The following is a 12,861-nucleotide window of genomic DNA, read 5'->3' as shown; positions in this document are numbered from 1 at the left end:
TAAGGGTCATCCCAGGTTCTGAAGGATTCCTCGGCAGACATCTCACTAAGCCCTGCGCCTGGTTCCGGAGGATACTGGATTGCAGCCTCTCCCTGCTGAAGACCAACTGACAAACCCTCGGGAATGGCCCTGCGTACCTGGGACCAGTGACAGCCTCTGCTCAGAAACCCCAGCCCAGGGGTCCTCCTGAAGCGGCCGCAGAGACAGAGTTTATCGCGTCTTCCACATCGGGGTCAAGCTGGGCCCGGTGTCCACCAGCCTCCAGCTGTCTGGGTGTCCCGCTTCCCGGTGTTGGGTCACCCAGCGCGGAGCCCGAGGTCCCTTTGGGAGGGGCTGGGGGGTCATTCCAGTGCCTGCTTGCCGTGGTGCTGCAGCGTCCTTCCCGCTGGGGACCCGCCACGTCCCTGGTCCGCGGTTCCACGTCTGAGAACTGGCTCGGGGGCAGAACCTGGGCGAGGGATCGTGACTTGTTCACTGGGGCGGCTGCCCTCGGCCTCCTGCCGTCCGTCCTTGCTCTTTTGAGTGTCCGTCTTAGACTGTATCTTGGTTGGTTGCCCATCCATCGAGCCCCCGGGAAGCCGTATTGTACTGACCACCTGCCCCGCTCGGTGGGTCAGGCCTCCTGGTCAGTGGCGGCCATCGTCATAGCCCCTGGTTTCTGGCCGCTCAGTGGCGCCCCACGACCTCTGCTGCGGTCCCTGGGCGGCGGGGGAGGGCAGGGGCTCGTCCCTTTCCTCCCTCACCTGGCCTGGCGTGCCCGGCCTGTGTTGTGAGGTGACTTCGCTCTGCTTGGGGGCCTGGCAGTGGGCTGACCACCTCTCCCCATTTTTCCTGCACTCTCCTGCTTGTAGCGCTTCAGGTCCCACAGCAAATCGGGGCGGCTGGCTACCCTGTCTCCTGGGACGGAGGGCACCTGTGGGGAAGGACACGGGTCATGTTTGCTCCCTCGGGGGTGAGTTGGGGACGCCAGCTCTTTAGGGGGAGGGGTGTGCCGCTGCCTCAGGCTCAGAAGCTCAGAGACATCTGGGGAGCCCCGCTCTTCTGGGGCTTCCTCCCAGTCTCCCTGGTCCTCGTGTCAAGGATGCAGGTTTGCCCAGGTGGGCTTCCGATGCTGGCGGGACGGGCGTGCCTTGGTTGAACATTCAGCGTCTTTGAGGTTCAGCCACTTCTGTCGAATCCTGGGTTGGACGATTGTCCGCTGCCTGAGATGGGGGCTCCTTTGTAAGGTACTGGGGAGACCCTGGGGCCCCCTTTTTTCTCACTTTGCTCTTCACCCTAAGCTGCTCATCCCCTATGGTCGGCAAAGCAAAGAAGTCACCTCCCCCTGTGCCCCCCGCGTTCCGCACGCTTGGATCTTCTCACCTGCCAGGACGTTCCTCTCCCCCTGCCAGCCCAGCGAAAATTCTAGCATGAAAGTTCTAGCAACTGGGCTGTGGCCTTGCGGCCGGGGCTGTCCGCCCGCACACCACCCATCCCCGGGGTGGGGTCCTCATTGCCAGTGAGGCGGGTGATGACAATCCCGTACCAAGACCCCATCTCATCACCTGCTCCTTGGACCACTCCAGGGCCGGCCGGCTCGGGTTGCGTCCCTCGGGAAGCTGATCCCGGGAGAGAGTTAGTGCCAAAGGCTGGCTGGGGACTCACACCCACTAAGGGGACAGGGAGCAAGCAGGGTTGGGCAGGGTGTCCCTTCAACCTGCGATGTCGACCTGACAGTTTCTGCCAGCCCGTCGGGGAGCTGCAGAGCACGGACGGGCATTAGAGGTCCCCGCAGTGGGCCCCCGTGGTCAGGCCCTCGCAGCGCCCGAGGCCTTGCGATCCACATCGACTGACCGGGAGAACCAACACCCAGAAGTGGTGCCCGAGGGGTGGCTGCATGCGCGCACGGGGCGCCAGCTGCCTTTGCCCGGGCAGCACCTTGCTCTGCCCTGCGGCCGGCCTGGTGGGAGGTGCTTTGGCTTCTTGTGCATCAGACGACCGCTGGGTTGGGCAGGGGACGTGCTTCCAGGGCGTTGGCTGACTGGCCATCTGTCAGCGTCATCGGTGTCAGCGCAGCTTGATGGGAGAGGGCAGATCTGGGTACCAGGCGTCAGAAGGCAAAGCCCATTTAAGTCCGCAGACGTCCGTCCTGTGAGAGGGTCCTGGACTGTGCAGGGACACAGGTGTCCACTCGCCCTTGGGTTACTCAGGGCTGGTGGGGGAGGGGCATCTTCCAGGCAGACCTGTAAAGCACAGAGTCTGAACCGAGGCGGAAGGAGGGCAACGTGAAGAGCGGGGAAGCCCTGACTCAGAGCCAGGGGCTGCGGAGGGCTTCAGGGAGGAGGGCCGTCTGGGCTGGGTCTTGAAGTGAGAAGAGTCTCCTTAGCTGGGAGATGGGGGACGGGCCCCCTGGAAGGGCCAGACACGTTCAGGGGACTGAGTCCAGGTGCTTGTGGAGCCAGTTCATGGGAGAGGAAGCTGGGAAACCAGACTGGGTTCAACTCGGAGGCCACCCTAAGGAGTCAGGCCTGTGCGCTGCGTACAGTAGATCGATGCCCTCACTTGCGCTTTTAAAGGCAAACCACTGTTTCTCTCCCTGAGAAGAATTCATCGATTCACTTATTTGGTTAGTCGGTGATCTGACAGACCTCTGTGTGCCTCCCAGGCCAGGCAGCAGTTAGAGAAGAGCGGCACGCGGGTGAGTAAGGTGTCGCTCCGCGTGCAGGTGCTTGTCCTTGCCGATCTGTACACGTGCGCCTTTCTCTGCAGGCGGCCTCCTTTTCCTGGCTTGTGATGAGGTTTCCAATTCTTGTTCCTGACTTCAGAAAGAAGATTAGAGAGACGCCGGTAGGTCTTTATGTTCTGAGGGTTATTGCTTGGGTGGGGGTGCAGGCTTTGGGGCCAGATTCTCCTGGCTCGCACCAGAAGGTTGATTTGCCCCATGTGGCACCCAGAGTTGCCCAGGCTGAGCGGAGTTGCTGCTGCTGATGACCCAGAGAAAGAAGACGTGGTGTGGGTTTGCCCAGAGCAGCTCACCGATGGCCTGAGCTGTGGCAGCCTCCAGTGCCAGGAGGAAGTAGCCATGTGGGCCCCTCGCTTACTGCCTCTGGACCTACTGCATTTGAAGGAGGAGGGCAGGCGGTGAAGACAAGACAATGTGGGAGGGTGGCCTTGGTGTGTTGCATCGCCCAACTAGAATGTTCCCAGAGGATACTCCGAGGAGGCTTTGGGAAAGGGGCCAGCTTTCTGGCTGAAATAACAGGAGGGTTTGACGCTAGTAATGTGCTGCTTGCTCATTGTGCCATCTGCTGGCCAGCTCTTCCAACTTCACCTTTTTTTTGAAGTATAGTTGATTTGCAATGTGTTAGTTTCTGGTGTACAGCAACTATTCTTTTTCAGAATCTTTTCCATTGTGGTTTATTACAAGATAATGAATATAGTTCCCTGTGCTATACGGTAGGACTTCGTTTATATATTTTATACATAGTAGTGTGTATCTGTTAATCCCAAGCTCCTAATTTATCCCTCCCCAAGCTTTTCCCCTTTGGTAACTGTAAGTTTGTTCTCTATGTCTGTGAGTCTGTTTCTGTTTTGTAAATAATTTCATTTGTATCATCTTTTAAGTGATATCTTAGAATATTTGTCTTTCTCTTTTTGACTTACTTCACTTAGTATGATAATCTCTAGGTCCATCCATGTTGCTGCAAATGGTATTATTTCATTATTTTCTCATGGCTGAGTAGTATTCCATTGTGTATATGTACTACATCTTCTTTATCCATCCATCTGTCGATGGACATTTAGGTTGCTTCCATATCTTGGCTATTGTAAATAGTGCTGCAGTGAACATTGGGGTGCATGTATCTTTTCAAAATAGAGTTTTTGTCTTTTACAGATATATACTCAGGAGTGGGATTGCTGGATCATATGGTAGTTCTATTTTTAGTTTTTTGAGGACCCTCCATACTGTTCTCCATAGCGGCTGCAGCAATTTACATTCCTACTAACAGTGCAAGAGGGTTCCCTTTTCTCCACACCCTCTCCAGCGTTTATTGTTTGTAGATTTTTTCATGATGGCCATTCTGACCTTTGTGAGGTGATACCTCATTGTAGTTTTGATTTGCATTTCTCTAATAATTAGCAACATTGAGCATCTTTTCATGTGCCTGTTGGCCATCTGTATGTCTCCTTTGGAGAAATGTCTATTCAGGTCTTCTGGCCATTTTTTGATTGGGTTGTTTGTTTTTTTTGCAACTTCAGTTTTAATTAAAGATGGTCGGTAATAAGAGCTTCCATGGCAGAAAGCTCTATGCAGTGCTTGGGGGGTATGAATGTAAAAACGAGGTGCTGAAACTAATATGTCAGTACGTTGTAAAGTATTTCTTCTCCTGTTCCCCCTCTGACCATTTCTGCCTTCTTGATCTTTCTACCTTTCCCAAGGCATAGAGATGTCAGATACATAACAATGTATATTAAAACAGATTCTTAATGCTTGTTACCATGAAGATATAGCAACTGAGTTTGCATTTTCCGTATGTAGGGCTTATGCTGGGAGCCCAGGCATTGGCAAGGGAGCCCATTGTTTGTATCCTCTGGGTCCGTGAGGATGGATTGCCCTTTTTTTGAGTGGATGTGTGTCCATGTAGCTCATAGGCTGGGCCAGTGCATGGGGCACACAGAGGGGCTGCCAGTGTGTGCTCACAATGTGAATGATGCAATCCAGAGCCTGGGCTTTGGGGCCCGGGGACCTGCGTTGGGGTGTCAGCTCTTCTTTTCCTGTGTAGCCTTGGCACTTACTATCTCTGTGCGTCTCTCTCCTCTCCTGAAAACCAGGTGGCGCAAAATGCCACTAATGTCACAGGGCTTTTCCAGGGCACAGCCTTGGACGTCATGTCCTCTTCCACTGGGGCTTGGGGTCTGTCTTTGCTTCTACTTTTGCAGGTTAGAGGTTATTCCGGCAACAATGACTATGAAGATTTTGCTTGATTCCCAGGCTTGGTAAATTTCAGAGTTCTCTAACAGTGTTCAAGGGACTATGATGTGTCTTGGTAAAATTCCCTTGTGCTCTTTGGAAGATCTCAGTTGTGCCATGTAGAAAATGAGATGATTGGTCTAGAATAGGGATTCTCCAACCTTTGTGCCCAAGGAATATCTTAGTCTGGCTGGGGGTTCAACCTCCCAAAGAGATCAGAGGCAGGCTGCTCAGCCGAAGTAAGGCCTGCTCCCCACACCCCTTCTTCTTCCCAATCTCTTCCTGGCCCACTCCTCTTAAAGGCCCATGAAGCATTCCACAGAACCGAGTTTGAAACCCAGTGATCTAGATCTCAAACTTCAGTGTGCTTTCAAATCCCTCGGTGATCTTGTCAAATGTGGCTTCTGATTCAGAAGTTCTGGCGTGGACCTGAGATTCTGCACTTCCTAGCAGATCCCAGCTGATGCCTAAGTTGTTGGTCCATGGATATCATTTTGAAAAGCAAGGCTCTGATCACAGAATGCCTTTGATGTTTCACATCCTTTGATTCTGAGTTCTTTACTTACTGATACTCTGATTATATTACAAATTGAAAATTTGTGTAGAATGAGTGGTTTCCGTTGAGGGCAAAATTCTCAATTATACAGATGTGGAAACTGACCTGGGATGGAGGAGGAGAAGGATGAAGCAGACAGAATGTATTTGTTTCCCAACTTTGAGTGCCGGCAGCCTCTGTAAAATATTTTGTAAAGAGCACCGTGTGGGTTAAGAAGCCGTCGCACTTTGTTGAGAAGAGTTGCACTTTGGTTTGGTTGCAGTCTAGATCATAAGGAAGTCTCATTCTGAGAATTAATGGACACTTGTCTAAGGGAACTTCTGGCAGAAACAAATGACCTGCTTTCAGACCCTGGCCGAGGCCTGTCTCCACGCTCCAGGTCTAAGTGAAGGTTTAGAACTGTGGACAGCTGTCGGTGTGTCTGGCATCCATGTGCTTTCTTGGTAATCTTAATGACGTGGCACGTAGAAAGAAGCCTTCGTGTAAACGGCCTCCATCCCTTCTATCCAGTGCTGTGTTGAGTGCCCCAGGTTCAGTGTTGGTAGAGTGCTCTGTCTTCTGCACTCCTTGCTGGGGCTCCTCCTGTGTGTGTCCAGTAGACCAGCTGCTTTACCAGACTATAGAGCTTTGCTTGTCAGCCTTTGTTTCAATTCAGTAATGTCATGGCTAAGGTGGGGAACCCACTTTAGCAAGGAGACGAAAGCTCAACTGCTAGAGTAGCCAGTGCGTTTAAATGTCACATGTCCTATGTGGAATATGGCAGAAGACCAGAATGTTCTTTGTGGCTTTGCCCAAGCCCTTCATTAAGAAGGATGAAAGCTTTCCCATGGGGGCAGAGGTGGCACGTGCACCGTCTGAGGAAGCGAGGGGAGACTGAACGCCAGGGAGGCTGGATCCCAACACAGAGGTGTTCTTTTTGTGCTCAGTTGGTGAGGTGAACAGTCTAGTAGATGTGTGTTCCAAGGGCTTGTCAAGGATCTTCTTTAGCATCAGGCGGGTGGGAAACAAAGAGGGAGTGTGCCCACCTTCCCCTCCTCCAGAAGCTGACCGTGTGGTGACTCGTCCATCAATAGCTCTGTCAGTGGCCATCGGACACCCTCATTCCTTCCTTCCTTCCTTCCTTGCTCCCCTCACTCTCTGGTGTGTGAGCACCTCCTTGGCGCCAGGCATGGGGTCTACAGAGATGGAGAAGACAGGGAACTTGCTGACAGCCACAGACAGACAGCTGGAACGCAGAAGGGGCCTTAGGAAAGGTGCATCTCATAGGTTCTGGAATCTCCGAGGAGGGAGGCATAACTTGTGGCCAGGCATGGCGAGGCTGGGGCTGTGGACTCTTCCCCAGAATATTCAGTTCACCATGGTTACCTCTGGAGGGTCTGTGCCTGAGCCTTCCTCGGACACCTTTTACAAAGCACAAGAACGTCTTTTCCCTGTCACCCCTCTCCCACTCAGTTTCCCACCCCTACCCCCGTTACAAAAGTAGCAGTGAGGAGTAGAGGAGCCGCAGATAGAATCCTCAAGGAGAAGAAGTTTCTGGAAGAACATCCTGTTCTTCTGGTGTTTCCTGAGCTCTCTTAAAGCTGGGGCCTTTGCTCACGTGACACAAGCAGATTTCTAATCCCTCTCCGGCCCCCTGTCACCCCAGCCTCCCCTGTAGCCATAACCAGGCTTCCTAAAACACAGCTTTGCCCGGGGCAACCCCTGGCTCCCAGAGCTTGGCTTTCAAATGCCTGCACCTATCTGGCCTCAGCTTGCCATCTGTCAGATGAGGACAATAAAAATAGTCCTCAACTCGTGGGGTGACGATGAGCCCTCAGTGGGCCCGGGCTCAGCCATTGCTCTGTACACTTCACGAGGCTGTGACCCTAACGTGGCCTTCCTCACGGCGGCCCTCTCCTGCATCCTTGGTAGTGGCCGCACTGTCCACTCCCGCAGCCTGACTCTCCCGGTCCCCAGTCCTCCACGCTGCTCACTCACGGCAGGTGCCCTCCCTCCTCACTTTCTGTGTCCTCCTGAAGCCTCTGAGGCTGGCTTCAGGACCGTTCCTTCTCTACAACCTTCCAGAACCCTGTCTGTTGTACTCTTTTTGTTCAAGGTTACCTTGGGCGGTTTCTGTTTTGTGTGTGTGTGTGTGTGTGTGTGTGTGTGTGTGTGTGTGTGTGTGCGCGCGCCCTGTTACCCCAGCTGGACTGCAATCCCTCTGAGGATAATGATCCCACCCAGGTCACCTTGGTACCGTCCCCAGAGCCTGCCCCTGCCCGAGGAGACACTGACTAGATGCTGACAGATGGTGGCGATGAACAGTTCTGTTCATCGCCACGCGGCGCTCGTAGGCTTGATGCCACGACACGCTGCTGTGCTGCTCTGGACTCAGCAGGTGATGAGATTGGCCCTGCCCTGGGGGTCAGCATGTGCGAGGTGGGTCAGCAAGGCGGGTGTGTCAGTAATCTCATTGCAGGCAGGACCAGACCCTCTCCACAGAACCATCTGAAGTGCTGTGAGGCCTCAGGAGAGTCCGGGATGAATCTCCCTGGCAGATGAGGAAGGCTCCAGAGGGAGGCGGGCTCTGAGCTGTGCACCGAGGAGTGGGCAGGGTTTGGAAGGCGGTGATATAGGAGTCCACTCCAGAGAGGTGAGCTTTCGGTTGGGAGGACAGGAGATCAGAGGCGGTGAGGAAGAAGAGCCCAGGCAGAGGAGTTGGGGCCAAGGTGCCGCCCACATCTCACCTCCTTCAGTCCTGGAATCAGCCTGGCAAGACCAGTGCTGTTAGACCCACCGGGCAGATGAGGAAACCGAGAGCGCAGACGCCGAGGGACTCGGCTGAGCTCTCCCAGTTGGCCCAGGGAGAGTTGGGATTCAAACACAGGTTCAGCCAACCCAGGGTCTGTGTGGCCACCAAGCAGGGTGGGGACACAGGATAGACACTCTGAGCCTGGTGCCCAGGCTGTTGGCTGCTGCCCTGAGTTATGCTTCTGAAGTGCGGGGCCATCCCTGTGCCCTGCATGTGTTCTTGGCCAAGCCCCTTTGCTACACATGTCCAAGGCAAGGGGCTCAGCCTCACTGCTTTGACCACTTCACCTCCTTCCAGCTCCCATGCAGTGTGGCTTAGGAACTTGGAATCGTGTTGTTTGTGAGCAGGTCCACAGCTTCCTTCAGGCTGCGGGGCGGGGAGCTGTTGCGCGTGAGTCAGGAGTATGCGTTTCACAGGGTATATATACTTCCTGATGGTACCCAAAGGGTCAGCTCACTCACCTGTGGCTGGTGCTCTCTTGAATGTAAGGGGAGGCCGACTCAGAGGGGAGGTTAAGGGCCTGCTGTGTGCCGCAGCTGTCCAGAAGCAGCATCCTTAAATTTTAATCCCTGGTACTGCAGTTGAGTGCTGCCAAATCCAGCGGCTATATGTGTCCTCACACTTGAGGGTCCCACTGATGGATTCTCCAGAATAACCAGGGTACCAGAGTTTTCGTCAAGTCTGTCACTTGTTCCTGTGTGTAGTCCAAAGCCGTGTGACTTCGAAAAAGGCATACTTTGCTGCCAATCCCTTCCATATACATCTTCCTGCCAGGATAGAGTAGGGCTTGGACCAGGGTTGGTGGGGACATAAGGGAGTGAAAGTGTCGTCTGCCATCACAGCAAATCTGCCCTTGCTTTCCTCCCTCTCTTTCAGACATTTCGATGCTTCTCCCTCCTTCTTTCTCCCTTCTTGGCAAAACTACTTCTCAGAATACATCCTATTTGGAAAATGACTGTTATTCATATCAAGTTAATCCCAAAGAAGTACTGTCAAGTTCCCACTAAATAGCACCAAGATCGCAGTTTTAAATTGCTTATCCGTTCAGGAGAGGGAAGGGTCAGCGAGAGTCGGCGTGTTCTGAGCCACCCAACTGTCTGCAGAGAGGTGGGCGGGCACAGCTCCTGTGCTGCTGTCTGCGCTGGGGTAATGGCGAAGCTAACGGTCCTGCAAAGCTCTGCACTGCACAGCAGGCTTGCCTGCCGGTCCTTGTGTTCCAGTTCAGGAAAATGCCTCCAGATCCTTTTCCTCATCCCAGTATCACACTGGATTCTCCCTGGGCTCCTGGGAAGGCGTTATCATTCTCTTCGTTTTAGAGATGAGGCAGCTGAGAATCAGAGAGGGGACGTGATTTACCTCAGCTGGCACAGTAAGCGACCGAGGCAGGACTCAACCAGTCCTTCTGACTCCTACACCGCTGGCCTGCTCCCTGTCCCCACGGGGGGGGGGGGCGGGGGATGGAACATGGGACCTAGAAGGCCCTTTCAAGCTCGGGAAACATTGGATGCTGTGACTGTTCCATCTGGAAATTCAGTCTTGACCTATTCACAAGGTTGTCTTTCTCAGCCATCTTGTTGGTTTCTGCGTTGCTCAATTCGACTGTGTGCTGGCCCAGCACAGTTTTTCTCTGCTGGTGGTTCAAGAAGCCTGCCTCCCCTGAACTGCTTCCTCGTCCTGCCCACTCGGTGTCTACCAAACCTCATGCTAGATTTCTTGCCTCAGCCGTGGAGGAAAGACAGCTCTGTAGTTTGGGTTCCTTGTGTTGTGTCCCAGTTCAGGCTGTCTTTCCATCCCTTAGGTCACATGCTAATCACTCGTTCCCAGGTGCTTTTGCACTCTGTTTATCTGGAATTCATCCTGATTGCCTTATCTTTGCCTCTGGTTAGGTACCCTCCTCCCTTCTGCCTTATTATCTGGGTCCCAAGCCTTTTCTCAGTGTTGGTTCCCCTTCTGTAACTCTCTGGACCAGAGATGCACAGCGAAGCTAATGAAGTTCAAGATCAAGCTTCAGAGTCACTGGCATTGACAGGCCTGGAAGGGGCCCTAGCATTGTGGTATGCGCTAGTCGTATGGTTTGTAAAATCTACAAAAGGTATTTTAGCCACAGTTGGTTCAGAGCATCTCTGTTTCCATTCTGCTGTCTCCATCACTCCTGCTCTTATGTTGGGTGACAATACAGTGGCCATGGGCATATTGGGAATCTGGCTAAGGGGACATTAAATTGGGATACACTTAGTTTGGATTTGGAGAGACATATTTAAGGGGCTCCCAACCAATTCTGTACATGTTCCAAGTTATTGCTAGCCGTCTTGTATTGAACTTGCTTCCAGGAATACTCCTGCTTACCGTGCCAATGCGCACGGTACCAGGACAAGAGGTGTGAGGCTGGAGGGAACGTTGTGATGTCACTGTGCTTTACAGCACTAGGTACCAGAAGTATGTTGACAGTGGAAGAGCATCAAGGTTCACAATATATGGAGCCAGAAGCTAGACTGTGGGAAAGTCTTCCAGTCATGAATCAGATATGTAAACTCAACGAACACAAGTTCTGTCCTGTCAGGAATATACGCAGTGTGCAGTGTATGCAGTTAGAAACACAAGATATGTTTATATTCCTGTTTGGATGGGGGTTGTGTGAAATGGCATTCTTCAGAATTCCTGAGGTTGTGAGCACAGACACGAAACAAGAGTCCAAACATTGAGTGGTGTGCAGAAGTTAATGTAGCAGGACTGAGACTGCTGTGCTTAGGAAGACCTGCTTGTGAGGGTGGCCTTCTGCTGGCATCTGGCATCGTGGCTCTCAGAGTGTCCCCAGTTAATGGAGAACTGATGAGAATGGCTCACTGTGCTTAGACTGTTTATACATACAGAGTGCTTTACGCTGGACCCCTGCTTTCCTTCTGGCAGTCTGGAATTCTCCCAGAAGGTGCACGCTAGGCAGACGCTGTCTATGTGGACAGCCTCGAAGAAAAGCCGTGGGCACTGAATCTGGGCTGCCCTGGGCAGCAACATCACACACGTCGCCGTGTTTTCTCTGCTGAGGGAAGAGTGTCCTCTGTGTGGTTCCACGTGGGAAGGAGAGAGCATAAGGAAGTCTGCACGTGGGTTCTTCCAGGCTCTGCCTGTATCTTTCCCCCTTGTGATCCACCTTTGTGTCCTTGCTGCATTGCTGTACTAAATCTTAGCTGTGAGGAAAACTATGTGCTGAGTCCTGTGAGTCTCCGACTATAACAGAAAAGTGGGAATAATGTATTACAGAGGCTTATCAGGCAATTAATAAACATATGCTTTAGTTTATTGTCATTTTTCCTGAATTTTGAGATATGTCTAGCATTCGTCGACTGTTTCAAATGTGTACTCTATTGTATTTCTTTTCTCATTTTAAATATTTACTTTTGTTCCTGATTTTGTATTGGTAATTTTGTATTCTTATCCTTAACGAGGGCCTCAAGTGTTACGAAGCTTCAGGTCCCACAAAACCTGGATCTACCTCTGTCATGGATCCAGGACTTGCTATCTCTTGTTGATTTTGTATTGTCACCTTGTATTTCGCGGGTGGGGAAATTAAAACCCAAAGGGGAAAGTCAAGCTTACTTGGCAAAACTGGGATAGGATCCAGATCTTTCAACTCCCAATTTAATGCTTTTCTCCCTCCATTCCTTAAAGGGTTTTGATGATTTGTCTGTAAACGATGGCCATGATGCATTGGACATACACTGGATGGCGCTTAGGAGACAGAAGCTCTAGTCCCTTCTCTTTCAGTAGATGGATAACCTTGAATGACCCCTTTCTCTTCTGCAGCACATTTTCTCCTTTTGTAAAATAAAGAGGCTGGACTAGATGCTCTTTAGAGCCCTTTCTCTCTCTGATGTTCCCAAAGATCATCATTCTAGAAATGCTGAATCACAAATCATAGTTGAAACCACTCATCTTCTTGTCCTTGGGTCTTCTCCATCTCTAAAAATGGAAATAAAATTCCCACCTCTACTGGTTGTTGTGAAGCCCCTGGCACCATTCATGATAGAGCAAGTAATCAAAAGTTGCTTCCATCCTTCTGTCCAATCAGGAACAAAGGTTTTCTTGTTTGATTTTTGGTCCTTGCCTTTGGAATCAAAGAATGTTTGACCAGCAAACCTAAATTTTAAAAAGGAAAGAAAATGAAATATACATACTCTGCTTTTAAACCTTTTTAAATGGAAGTATAGTATACTTTGCAAACAGGGAAAATGCACAAATATTAAGTGAACAGATTAACGAATATTCACAAAATCAACACACCAATAAGCAGCATTTATATTAAGTAATAGAACATTGCTAGAACTCCCTTGTAATCCCTTCCAAGTCACTACTTCTGCCCAAGAGTAACCACTATTCTGACTTGTAACATCTTTGATTACATAAATGGAATCCTATATTACGTACTCTTATTATTGTCTGGATTCTCATACTTAATATTGCTTGAGATCCATTCAGGTTGTCACGTGAGCAGCCTTTCCTTTCTTCTCATTGCCATACAGTATTCCATTTTATGACTGGACTATGATTGATTGATCTATTCCACTG

General features: G+C 51.4%; 1 long non-coding RNA gene across 50 annotated transcripts in view; it reads left to right on the top strand.

Annotated features, from left to right (window-relative positions):
- LOC137216978 (uncharacterized) overlaps nucleotides 1-12,861 on the top strand; it is a 155,155-nt gene that overhangs the window by 4,120 nt on the left and 138,174 nt on the right. For 35 of the 50 annotated variants that reach the window (XR_010939963.1, XR_010939957.1, XR_010939932.1 and 32 more), the window contains one exon: nucleotides 5-2,826. This is a non-coding gene — a long non-coding RNA (uncharacterized lncRNA). The remainder of the gene's footprint in view (nucleotides 1-4; nucleotides 2,827-12,861) is intronic. The other 15 variants (XR_010939954.1, XR_010939944.1, XR_010939948.1 and 12 more) reach the window with 7 other exon arrangements.

Source organism: Pseudorca crassidens, chromosome X, assembly GCF_039906515.1.
Source record: "Pseudorca crassidens isolate mPseCra1 chromosome X, mPseCra1.hap1, whole genome shotgun sequence".
Classification (NCBI taxonomy): domain Eukaryota; kingdom Metazoa; phylum Chordata; class Mammalia; order Artiodactyla; family Delphinidae; genus Pseudorca; species Pseudorca crassidens.
This window is presented reverse-complemented; position numbering and strand designations above follow the sequence as displayed.